General features: G+C 27.9%; 1 protein-coding gene across 1 annotated transcript in view; it reads left to right on the top strand.

The window, feature by feature from the left end:
• The first annotated feature begins 7,393 nt into the window (after window positions 1–7,393).
• The window catches only part of LOC113370540 (fatty acyl-CoA reductase wat-like), a 73,771-nt gene continuing 66,744 nt past the window's right edge, over window positions 7,394–14,420 (top strand). Inside the window, exon 1 of the mRNA XM_026611218.1 lies at window positions 7,394–7,515. The gene's annotated coding sequence lies outside the window, so the exon portion shown is untranslated. The remainder of the gene's footprint in view (window positions 7,516–14,420) is intronic.

Below are 14,420 nucleotides of genomic sequence, written 5' to 3' on the forward strand. Positions count from 1 at the left end.
CAAACTGAAGATAAACTAGTGGTGTTAGGCATTGTGCCTAAATGCAAATTGCTCGAACTTCCCGTACCATAATATATTTGAGAATAAAATTATTTGAAAAAAAAAAACTATCTGAATCATTCAAATCGGATGCTTAGTTTTCTCAAAAACTCCGTAACTCCGAAATGGCTTGACCAGCCTTTGCCAAAATCTAACCACCACTTCTCCCTATCATTACAAATTGAATGGTTTTCGGATCATTCAAATCGGATGCTTCGTTCTTTCAGAAACTGTTTATTTTCTGCACTCTTTGCTCCATATCTCCGAAACGGATCGATCTGCCTTTGCCAAAAACTAATCACCACATCTCCCTATCAACAGGAATCGAATGTATTTTGAACTATTCAAATCAGTTGATCCGTGCGCCCGTGGACGAATAATTGTAACCATACATACACACACACATTCATTTTTTCTTAGATATGCGAAAATGCTCAGAAACCTTCAAAACGTGAAGATATGCAAAATTTTTCAATTTCAATTTTTGGACGATTACAATAACCCTACGGGAAGTTAATAATGATATCTTGATTTTGAGAGTAATAATATTTTTATTTTAACAAAAAGTACACAACTTAGATGTTAAAATTTAAAAACAAAAGCGTATTGATAATATATGAAGTTAATATACTTACTATTTCATAAATGAGATTATTTTATTATAAAAGCATTTTGTTAATATTTCGGGTAAAATACGAGTTTGGAGCTTTCACAAAATTATTTTTTCAATTGATAAAAATGTTACTACAAAAGGTGTCTTATTTCTAAATAATTATAAAATAATTATATTTATGAGTGAAAAATACGAATATAATAATTATATAAAAATATAAATATAAAATATAATGATTTTTTACGACATATTTTTTTTAGAAATGATTATGTTTTATCTGACTATCTGAGCCATATTTTATAGATATTTTCAAAAACTGCAAACCTAAACCAAATAGATTTTCTTTTCATTTTCGGATGATTCCAATTCTTGATTATTGAAATGCTAATAAATACATAATCGGATTATATATGTACTAGATCAGTGGCATCGGTCTATTTTGAAATATCTTGGTCAAAAATTTGAATATGACCGAAATCTATAATTGCGCAATCTTTGAAAATGACAAATATGTCTTCTATCGGCTTTGCAACGTAACAACACTGAGTTCGTTGTGCCAGATCTTATATTCAGATCAATAAACGAATAATAAATTTATTCATAATCGAAAGATGCTGATTATCTAATTTTATGAGCCAACGTGCGAAATCGAGCAACATTGCATTTATGCATTTAAAGGAAAGAAGACGTCTTCTTTGTCGATAAATCAAAAGACTTGATAAGATCAAAAATATGATTATCAAATGAAGTGTAGCCATTAGAAATCGAAATATCAAAAATGCATATATAGTGTTACATAACTCTTTTAGTACGCTTTTGTTATATGTAATTTTTTAATTTAGGTCAAATGGTCGATTATGGCCATGTATGTTCATAATGAATTTATACATAATTAATTTATATATATATATATATATATATATATATTTATATTTATATATATATATTCTATTTTACCCTGAAAACGTTAATTATTAAAATACTCCATAGAAAGGTCTAAAAACTAAATCCTTAAAGTGTAAAAGAAATTATTCAAAATCTTTCTTCTAGATAATTACGTTCAAAGTTGACTAATTACTAATGTTCCAGTCAATTAAGCTTAAATTAGGTAAGAATCTTGGAATTCGAGATAACCAGCTGTAAGTTTGTAAATACTTGTATTTTGCTCCCTAAAAGTTGTCTCAGAACCTACATATAGTAGGGTGTACTGTAGGTTTTGAGACAATTTTTAGGGTGCAAAATACAAGTATTTACAGACTTACAGCTGGGTATCTCGAATTTCGAGGTGAACTTACTATAATGACTGGACTAAAATTACTTGGAAAACGTTCATTACGTATTAGGTAAATCGTTTTCTAGAGTTTTAAAATTGACTTCATTTGGTTATATTATTTGCAATTGATTATGACCATCGATTGTTTTAGTATTACTTTATATTATGTTTTTTTATAAATTAATACCTTTCTTCTAATAGAGAATATTTTGTATCCAACTATGAACTTGAGTCGCGTAATTATTATATATTTCAATATCTGATATAATATAATAACATGCCTGACGTATGGATATGGTCCAATTAATTTCAGTAGCAGTCTTTTAAATCAAATGTTAAAACCAGAAATTTCATCGCATAAAGAACATGTATATTTACAAGCATAATATCTAAACTGGTTTGCAAACTTAGAAAAAAAAATTTGGAAATCGGAAAATGTTGATGCCAAGTTGCTCTACGTTTGAAATATTGAGATATAAGATAAATAAAATCACACTAAGGTAACAGTGTTATTATTCACAAATCCAACAGTGTTTAACAGCTTTTAAAGCTTTTTAGAAGATATTCATCAGCTTAATAACCCGTAGTATTTATATCAAGCGCGATGTCCATTTTTAATTGAAAATACAGGTCAAAAATATGTTTCCAATTGAAAATAAGCCCATCTCTGGCACTGTGGTGTGAAATCTCTCACACTATTCTTCCCTGAATCGAGTTGGTGTTTAACTCAACTCAGGGACCTGCCCTGGGGCAGCACTACCCATTATTATTTATTTATATCAAATAATAGTTTACACTGACCTTTATTGCGTCTCTTGACATTGCTGGCCATACCAATTTAGATTTCAAAATTAACCCGTAATCTTTGATTCATCGAACCACACAGATGGACTTTAAGTACCTAAGAAATCGACACATCTCGACTTTCGATGATCAATTTCCTAATATTGACATTTGTTTTGAAATATATTTATGGCTCATTAAATTCTTCTTCCGTCGAAGACTACCGGACAGTGGGATTTCTTAACCTATGTTCCAATCTAACAAATCCATTTTGTTTGTGACGATTATAAGATTTGGATTCGTTGAAAGCTCGAATGCAGATACGAATTTTAACTTGAGATTAAAATTTTACATCAAATAGATTAGATTTTACCTTAAATTAATAGAGTTTTTAATATTAACTAATGCTATGACGAATTAGCTCTGAAGTATTGGAATTAGTAAAATCATAACTACAGTTTTACGGTGTGAGTGCAAATATTTCAATATCTAATAATTTCATATGATAATATTGAATGATTATTATAGATACTGTGAATTATTATTGTTACATTTTTATTTCTTTTTTTATCAAACATTGATTTCTCAATTTTTCTTGTGAACTCAATATTGAATAGAAATGATTGTGATGATTGAGATAACTATAAAATGAACAAAAAAATTCACTTTAATTTGTAGCATTGATTACATTTAATTCACTTTAATTTATAGCATTCATTACATTTTTATATTTTCAAATGTTGTTTAACACTTTCTTTTATTTTTTATTATTATCTCTTCTATTTACAACTGTCCAGTTAAGGACATTTAATAAATTTGATGAATTTACAATAGTCGGCCAAAAAGGAACATTGTATACTAAAAGGGCATGTTGGAAAAACAACTCAGTAGTTGTTTTCCCATTCGATATAAAATTTACAATATTATATTAAGTTATTTCCATTTTTTATCAGGAGAGTTGATGGCTTAAATCCAGTGGCGCTTTTCTTTTCAATCTTCTTGGATAGTTCTCCGTTATCAATGAGTTTGCTAATGAATTTGGGTGACTGATTAGCTTGTTTCTATACTTATGTGCTGTTTTTGTTATTACTTCATTTATGGTAGGTGTATTCGTGTTTATCACTTTTAACTCCATATTTATATCATTATGGTTCTTTCAAAAATTATCAACTTCCCAAAAAATCCGATATAATCATAACTTTTTCTCAACTTTGAAAGTTTTTGAGTCGATTTTTGATCATGGGTCGACATTTTCCCAAAAACGGCTGCACCGATTTCAAAAATTTTGCATTCGATATGTTATACAATACATACTAAAATATTAAGAACCTTACGACATGTGGCTTGGTTTTAAAAATTCATAAAAAAAATGTTCGACGTTTTTGCAAAAATGGCCGAAACTATTTTACGAAACGATCTGCCACACGTTTCTTCAAAATTGGCATAAACATCGATCAGGTCGTTTCTTGATAATTAATTCTTGAAAAAAAATTCAACGATTTTTATAAAACTGGCCCTACGACCAGTGGTTTAATTTTCAAGAACTCATCAATTCATTTGAATAAAATATGCAATTTTCTTTAAGATAAAGTGCCACTTAAACCTAGTTTAAAAATTATGGTCATTTAAAGGAATTTAAAATATTTACATTTGCATCCATGAACGTTGGATGGACGTGCGTCGATCATGATGGAAACTCTGCCAAGCAATTGTGTACTTTAGTAATATAAAACCAAAGTATACGGTATATTCAAAGGATTACAAACAGAGAATATAAACAAGACTGAAGAAAGACAATACTAAATGGTAATCATTTTATAATTTTTTTTGAAAATAAATGCATTTTTTTAATAAATTAAAATTAAAAATTGACAATGGGTAGAGCGAGGTACAAAGGTTAAATTTAACTTTAATTATATTGTCTAAACCAAATGAACTTATAGACATTATAGTATAATAACTTAAAGCCAAATTGAACCTTTGTGCCCCGCTCTACCCATTGTCAATTAATAAGTTTAATTTATTAAAAAAATGTATCACAAAAATAGCACGTATCAAACAAATAACTATCGAACTATGTTCAGTAAAATTCATAGTTAATTCAAATGATAGAAATATGTTTTTCTATTATTTTTCTAAAATTTGTCATCTGTCTCGTTTTTACCCCATAGACGGTTTAAAATGGGACAGTCAGATGCCTGGGGCCAAACAGATCCAATATATTATTTTTAATTTTAAAGGAAATTTGCGAAATAATGTCTACAAGAGTAAACCAATGCAAAAAATAATCTTCATAGGCACACTTTTTTACAAAGATATCAGTGTACATAACCTTGATCTGGTATTTCGCGAAAAAGATTTAACAGCAGAGTTAGAATAACTATTAATTCAATGTACCTCTAATAAAAGCTGTTTAGTTTATTTTCATTGTTTACACGTGTGCCAGGGTAAAGATTTATTTTTTTTTTTTTTTACCCCACCCACATATAAGCTATTATAGAGACTATTTAAACATCTGTTGAATTTAAGTTCAAAATGATAAAACATCTTATAAAACAAATAAATTACATATGCTTAAAAATTATATTAACGTCTCGTACACTAAATAACAGTGCTCACTACTTAAAGAGTTAACAACAAAAAAGAATACTTTTGTTATAGATTTTCAAACATTACCGTTAATCTCCTGATAGCTACGTTGCTTGATTTAGGGCTGGTTGCACATGTTTTGCCCTCTACTTTCAAATATTGCCGTTAAAAAATTTTAACTTTACATATATAGGTGGTAGACCTTTTTACCCGCAGAACTTCAAGCTCGGCACTTCCATATTAATATTAATTTGTCGTCCAATTTTTATTATTGGTATATATTGGTGTTTTTATTACTGGTATACTAGAATTATATATTTGGTACATTTTGTAGTATCGACAGCGTGGGTTTGTTAAAAAACAAAATAAAACTTGTGGGGTGTATGGCATTGAGCCTCAAGGCAAATTGCTGGAACTTTCCGTACCGAAACGAAATGTTCGAGGAATTTTGAATGTTTTCAAATAGATTATTATAAATAAATATTGTAACATTGTCTGATATTTATAAGAATTATATAAACTGAATTGCAAAATTGAAATTATTTGTTTAAAGTATATTAGAACTATAGTCAGAATTAAGAATAAAATCTGAATTAATTTCGAAATACATTTTTTATTTGAAAAAAAAAGTTGAAACAAAAATTTTATTTTTCCAAAATCAATTATTTTGTTAAGACAAGCAGAAAGTTTTTTGAATCATTCAAATCGGGCGCTTAGTACTCTCAAAAACTGCCATTTTTTACACATTTAGCTTTGTATCTTCGAAATGGGTGGGACTGCCTTTGCCAAAAACTAACAACCACTTCTATCAATCATTACTAATTGAATATTTTTTAGATCATTCAAATTGGATGCTCCGTTCTCTCAAAAACTCGATTTCTATTTTCTGCACTCTTTGCTCCGTATCTCCAAAACGGCTGGACCTGCCTTCGCCAAAAACTAATCAGCACGTCTCCTTATCAATACGAATCGAATACTTTTTGAATTATTCAAATCGGTTGATCCGTGTTCCGGAAATAGTCGACGAAAATTTGTATCCGCACAAACATACACACACACACATACATCAATTTTTTCTAAGGTATGCCAAAATGTTCAGAAACCTCTGAAACGTAAAGATATATACAAATTTTCATTTTCGATTTTTTTGCGATTACTATAACTTGCCCTACGGGAAGTTAATAAATTATAACATTTGAAAAAATAATAAATATATCAATCGATGTTGACCTAAATCGAATTCGATTCTTTCTTGCCGGGATCCTCCACCGTTCTGACGTTACTTCCGATTTCGGTAAAAGGTAAAAGTTAAAAATCAGAAGTAGCAGACGTGTATCGGTTCTACGCATTCGACTACGTTCCGTTATTTAGTCCGGGTGTTCGCCTCTCTTTCTCTCGCGTAATGCGTCCCTCTCTAAAATAAACATTGTTGTCTCGAAGAACCGTGTTAAGACATGGTCTTCAACTTCTTCAGTACTCAGTCAGTATCGGATATCCAAAGTGATATGTGCTCGAAAGGTATTGACACAAGTCAATAAATAGAGAAAATCGATAATATAAAATTTTTATAATAAAATAAATTTTATTCGGAAAAATTTTAATTTAAATGCATTTTGTGTAAAATTTCAATATATATATATTTTTTTTTAAATATTGTTATTTTTAAAATAAACACCAATATTGGTGCTTTATATTGAAAAGATTCTTGCTATCTACATTTTGCAATTTTTTACTATTTTAGTCATATTTTAAAATAAAATATATTACAATTGTCATCCAATTATGTCAATTCCATTACATTAAACAAAATTTTCTCACACACATGTAGTTCAAAATTTTCAAGTTTGATAAAAATTCCAAAAAAATGTTATTATTCCTCACTAATTATTTTATTTTCTCAGGTGCCAAATAATAAATTAACAAGTTTTTTTAAAATCCAAAAAAATATATTTTCCTCAAAATTTTTAGTACAAGTGTTTTCAAATAATTACCCCATTGGTGTGACTCAAGTGTTGAACATAAATCAAAATTTTACATTACCTTCAAAAAGTGTTGTGATTTGTGACAATAAATAATCCAAAAAATATTTTACAAAAAACTAAGTATTACCGCTGTAAAAAAGTGGGACACAGAAATCTGAAGACTTAATCAGGTGGCATCGAGCTGCGTGTCGTATTGTAATTCTAGTGAAAAAGAAGAAAGTAAAGAACCGCGCAATGTGAGTCTACTATATATTTTTTATAAACACAATTTTTTTTCAGCGCTATGTAATATTATGTAATGAGGCGTTTCGTAAAAAGAAATACCGCGGACAGAATGATGCAAGAGCAATTTCTCCTAAATTTGTACACTTACTTGAATGCATACGCGTTGAGTTTATCTGTACTTTGCTTGTTATGTAGTAATGGATTTATAGATTAATATGTTAAAAGTTTGTGAAATTTAGAAAACCATTGTGCTGAGAAATGTTATTAGGATTTAAATTGTTCTACGCGCGATTCGATTTTCTTAAACTTAGCTTATGGCCACAATTTAATTTATAGTCAGTACTTAATTTTGTATATTAACCCCCCCGGGGCACTCGTATCTTTCAGGTTACATTTCAAATTTTTCAAAATTTTATCAAATAATTCTTACTTTTTATAAAATGACACATAAATCTTAATTCTATAATGTTATTAATATTTATGACCTTTGCAAGGCTTTTTAACCTGAACATTTTCATACAGAGAAGTGCGAATATTATAGGCCTTTATGACCCCAAAGTCACATAATTCATTAATACCGAAAAAATGGTTTAAACAGATTTTTTGTTTTTCATATGTATATAAAGGCTTATAATTACTGATTTCTTGCTACCTTAATTTTGTTATCAATATTCGGCTCATAAAGGGTTAGTTGAATAATTTTTAATCCCATTGCGTTGATGTGTAAAAAGAAAAACAATTACTACAAGATGCAGATTATTTTAGATAATTGATAAAGCTATTATATTCCATGTATAATTAAAAAGTTGAGCAAATATTACAGTATCTCCAAAAACACTCAATTTAATATAAACTTGTTCATTATGTCACTCGTTATATCTTGACATACTTCAATATTTCTGAATCTTCTACAAGAAAATAATTTAATAATTTAAATGCATGCTGTCTCAACAAACCAGATGTTAAAAATATAAATCTTATTATCAGCCTTATTATTAAAATATTTAAAATTTACCCCGAATGAAATATCTTCATAATCACATCAATATGCCATTAGCACTTATGCCAATCGTATATAATGATTATATAATTAATCAATTTTAAGAATCTAATCAAAACATTAATTAACTAATACGATGTAATAATTTAGGATGTAGATTAATACACAAGTTATTTATAAACATAATTTATAATGCTTCGTACAAACATATAATTATATATAACGATTATAACAAACAGAATTCAACATTATTATAATTTAATTAAATTCATTAATGTATCAAATATGAAACTAATAGTTTGGTATCGTTCTGATTGCTATAGAATAAGTCGTAACAACTATCATGGAACATAATTAGACATGGTTAGGAATCAAGTACTATCAAACAAAGGTCATTTAGCATCTTCGACAAATAAATAGTTTCTTTTATCTGTTGGGCTGAAAATTTTCCTCACTTCGTATTTTTAGATGGTAATCCATATTTGATGACTTTTATTATTAGAATTGATCTAAAAGGGCTGACTTTTTATATTGGTGCAGCAATGCCGGATTAAGGGCTATTTTAACTTGGAAATATATTGCTATCTATATTTCCAAGTGAAAATCGTTGCCACTGCTGCCTTATAACAGGCAGCTCGAAGTGGCTCTCGAACCCGGGACCTATGAATCAAGACCAGTTGCTCTTAAACGCTTAATGGGTTTGGATCAAAATTTTGCAATATTGGTTCCATGACTGTTACAGAGACATCAAATGTCTTTGTCCAGCAATTAACTTTTTTGGGACGTGAATTTAATTTTAAACCATTATTTTACAATAATAGCAAATTATGACTAAAAACTCAAAACCTACAGGGCAATGCATTAAATACCAAAAATAAAATCTTCCAGTTGTAAGACAATTATTATTTTTTACATTTTAACCATTTCAATTGGGCACTTGGTTAATTAGTATCGATGTTTTATTTTGCAAATAATATTCAGTTGTTGTTTTGTCATCTTATTGTATGTTGTTTTTGAAAGGAAACCCAGTAATTATTCGATTATAGTTATGATATATGACTATACTTATTTTTTGACTTCATATTTTTATATGAGTTAATCCTATAAAAGAGTTGTCGCATGAAATTTTATTTTAGATCTATAATCTATAAAATGCAAATTTGTTCTCATAGTGCCTGATATCGAGTTGACCCATGTTGGAATCGAATCCGAGACTGAGGATTATTTATTCTAGCCCACGTCCTTAATTTTCACCACGGCGATCTTTATATTTTTTCTTGGAAATATATTTTAATCTATCTTTAACTTATCGTAGGGTAAGTTATAGTAATCGCAAAAAAATCGAAAATAATTTTTTTTACATATCTTGACGTTTCAAAGGTTTCTGAACATTTTGGCATATCTAAGAAAAAAATGATGTATGTGTGTGTATGTATTTATGTTTAGAGACAATTTTTCGTCCACGATTTTAGGCGTATGGATCATTTGAATGATTCAAAAAAGATTCGTAATGGGGAGACGTGCTGATTAGTTTTCGGCGAAGTGCCAAAATTCGTAATTATGTTTTTGAAGTAACAGAGCGCCTGATTTGAATTGTTAAAAAAACATTTTATTTGTATTGACAAAATGAATAATTGGTTAAATTTTTGGGAAGATATTTAAAAAGAATTTTTATTATACATTGATCAACATTTATCGTTTTCTACTCGAATATTTAATTATGTTACGCAAAGTTCGAGCAATTTGCCTTAAGGCTTGATGCCATGTACCACTAGTTCCAAATACAAATCCACCTCGAATTCCTGAGGTTGCAAGGACTGAGTGCAAGTTTTTCCACTTGCACCACGCACTGCCCATATTGTATAACGCAGTTCCGTTAAATGTTATATGAATGAAATAAACAGCCGGCAACAAAAAATTTCATAATATTTTTGCCGATTTTTGATCAAATATCCGTTACAGTCGTCTTAATTGTCGTAATCCAGCACGAGCAGGAAGTGTGTAAATCGGAGCTGTATATTTTAACGCTTGCGAAATGAATCTCTAGACCAGAGTTTAATATCATCACCACACTTCCAAATTACATGGGATGCCTTTCACTAATATTGTTGCAGTGTCATAATATCGAAAATGATAAAACAAAAGCCATCTCTTGAAAAATATATTTGACGATCAATGGGAAAGAAATAATAAACATACATATATAGAAGTGCTAGGGGCTATAGGTAATAGAGGTAAATGGCGATTTTTAATAGGATCTTAAATAATATTAAAATAATTTTTGGCTCAATTGTACCATCCTGCACCTTAGTGTCAGCTACTGTCCTGCAGGCGAACGGAATAAACAGAACTGTGCAGGTACGTCATTTTTGACAGGCAACAAAATTGATCTATCATAAAATTCCGGTTTGCGTTATTATTAATCGGCGGCATTCGAGTCCAAAGGGTTAAATTTTACATATCTCATTTTTTTTCATTTTTTCATTTTTTGAATGTTTGATAACGTGCTGCGTTTTTTGAGATTGCTAAATTATTTGAATTGTCATCTTGAATAACGCGAAAATATCACACCTGGCATTAAAGTTTTCTCATTTATTGAATGTTTGATAACGTGCTGCATTTTTTGAGATTGCTAAATTATTTGAATTGTCATCTTGAATAACGCGAAAATATCACACCTGGCATTAAAGTAGTTAAAAAAAACCTTGGGGCAAGTTGTAACATACAATAATTATATACAGACTTAAGTGAAGAAGAAGATTAGATAAAATATGGAATGTAGTTTACGTTGATTCGTGGTAAAAAGTTATTTTATACTATTTATTTATAAGAGACATCACATATTTAATTTGTATTATCGTAATTATAACTTTCAGTGATGTATGACAAAAATTACTTAGAAAAAACTCAAATTTCCCAAAATTGGTAAAGAATGAATTATTACAACTAGACTCAAATCAGTGGTAAGTTTGTAAAGTTGCACTTTTTATAGAAATTTATTAATTGTGAAATAATGAACTACAGTTATGGAATTATTTTTACTTAATTCGGTGAAAAATAGTAACTCGTTTAATTATTCGTTAATAATAATAATTGTTAATACATTTAATTTAATTTATTCTGCGCAATATGATATAATGCTTCATAGATTTTGATAGAGTAGGCATATATACGGTTTTAATTAATATTGCAAAAAATATAAAATTTATCATGTTCCTTTTAGAATAGAATTTAAATCCCAATTTTTGCAGACATTTTTAGAAAAAATGTAGACAAGATGTAATATTTTGCTACACACAAAACTTTTCAATTTTTGTATCGAATGATTCAAAAATCAATGTAAGCAAATCAAATCTTCTTGCTAAAATATGAACTATTTTTTAATATCAATAAACAAATAAATGAACTAATCCAAAACAGGATTTACATTGCATTCTTTATAAATTAGTTCTACTAATGACGCACATTATTGATTATGTGTTATTTATTACTTAAATGTTTAAATATAATTCAAATGCTATTTGTAAATATTTTACTAAGACACAAATAATAAGCGACCGAAATCAACGTCGTAATTACTTTAGCATGGTTTTAAATTAAATTAAAGTCAATATATTGAGTAATTGATAAATATTTTGTTAATTCATATCATTAATCATTAATATTCTAAAATTAAAGTCTTGATTAAGAAAAATAAATTATAACAAAAAAAAATTAAAAATATAATATTTTAAAATTTATTTACAGATGTATTAATAAACCAAAGGATTTTACACTAAGTTTTATACATAGGCAATTATCTTCAAAATTATTGTATTGCATAAAAGCTTTTATTAATTACTATAATCCTTAAATAAAAATGTACAATATATCTGGATTTGTACTATATAGAATTGTAGTAGTATAATTTAATTATTCCGGTGATTCAGTTGAAATATATGCTGTTTGATGTGAATTCAATAAATAGATTGTTTCAGATTAAGGACCAAAAGCGAATTTGCGTATCGAAACCATTTAAAGTTAAATTGATTCGTACGAACGCAGCGGGTCTTCATTTAATTAAACTCTCATTCGATTCGGTTCCTTAGCAATAATATTTGTTCATTATTCATCAAAGAAATATTAATTTGTGAAGTTATACGGATTTATGATGGAAATACAGCTTTAAGTAATAATTGGAAAATATATTTGGACATTTTGGCTCAGTATTTAGATGGAAATGTTAATAAGAAAGATATAGCTACAAATAATAATTAGAGAGAAATGTTTAGGCAATTGTTATATAATTCAGATAGGAAATGTGAATAAGATATAAATAGCTTTAAATTGTAATTAGAAAAAAATATTTCAACATGGTGTGTATGCGTATTTAGTCTCTCCTTCGATAAACTTGTTAGGTTATAATTTAACCTTTGTAGGTGTGGACTGTAATAAGCACCGATTTGTTGGTACAATTTATGTATTTGTTCCAAGTGTTTATAACACTAATGATTTGTTACTAGGGCCTAATTGAAAAAAATATCCTTATTGTATATTTATTACATATGTTGTTAAGCTAACTTCAGTTTAAGAAGTGAGAAAAATAAGTCCGATCCAAATCACGCTACTCCCTCTACAGGGTAGCAGCTAACCGGTGTAAAAGATCAATGCCATGAAGATTGCCACCTTCATGGCCAATATAATAAAATGAAAATACGAACATATAGATTTTAAATGAAGATGTGAATAAAAAAAATATTGCTTCAAGTAATAATTAGTAGAAAAAAATTAAGTATTTTGATAGTCGTAAAGTATTAGATAAGATCAAACGCTATGAAAGATTTTATATGAAAAAACTCATATTTAATGAAATGATTTTTCATTTTAATGTCTAAGTAATTTATAAATTTCTGCATTAGTTTATTGAGATATTTATTCATCATATTATTTCATATAAGTGTAAAAATTCATATGTAATAAACATCAAACTAAGTAATATATAAAAGTTAAATTCACGTATTTCGTAATCTTCCAAAAATTGCAGCTATTATACTTTCAAGTATATTAAATTCTATAAAAACAATTTTGATGAACAATTAAGTATACGGTAAAACAAATTGCATCACATAGCTTAAAAAATTAGTGACATTCAAAAAATAAGTGATAATAATTTAGAAAAAGAGAATATTTTTCTATTACATTTTTCAATAGTAATTTTGAAAATTTTAATATATATAATGTGTTTAAAGAACCTAGTCTAAGACTCAATTTTCTCATTGGTGGTTAATTAAATAAGACAAATGCAATCATATTTTTCGAATACCATAGGTGCAAACATATTTTTATCTAATGTTCATTATAGCAATAAATACAGAAATAATATCTTCTATAAGATAGCAAAGAAAAGTCCAATAAAAAAATGATGTTGTGGTTTCTCGTAGGTTCGACATTTTCTATTTGCATTTTCTTGAATAGTACTAAAGACTAACTAAAATATTATATAATAGCAGTTAATCAGATTATTATTATCATATACGTTACTAAACATCATAATACAAAAAAATTTTTAACAAATAATTCCCAGAGCATTCAGAAAACCAGTTTGTCTCATAAATCATTATAATTTTAATTTTAAAGATTAATTGCTTTTTCAATGAACCGCAAATGATTCGTTGTTTATTCAACTTAAGGAGAAAGTTAGATAAACCTAAACAACAATACTGACTATAATATATGTGTATGTATATGTGTACTATAATATTTTAGTACTAGAATAATTACAAGTTTAATTTATAATTTGAGACACGTAATTTTCATTCTTTAACAGTTTAATACGACATAAATTCTTATCACTATAAATATTTTTTTATTTCAAGTATTATAATCCAGTTCTATTTATATCAAAACGCTCATAATAATAAATAAACGGTGTAAATA

This window comes from Ctenocephalides felis, unplaced genomic scaffold, assembly GCF_003426905.1.
Source record: "Ctenocephalides felis isolate EL2017-DRISC unplaced genomic scaffold, ASM342690v1 CF-g0.4_SCAFFOLD_01492, whole genome shotgun sequence".
In the NCBI taxonomy this organism is placed as follows: domain Eukaryota; kingdom Metazoa; phylum Arthropoda; class Insecta; order Siphonaptera; family Pulicidae; genus Ctenocephalides; species Ctenocephalides felis.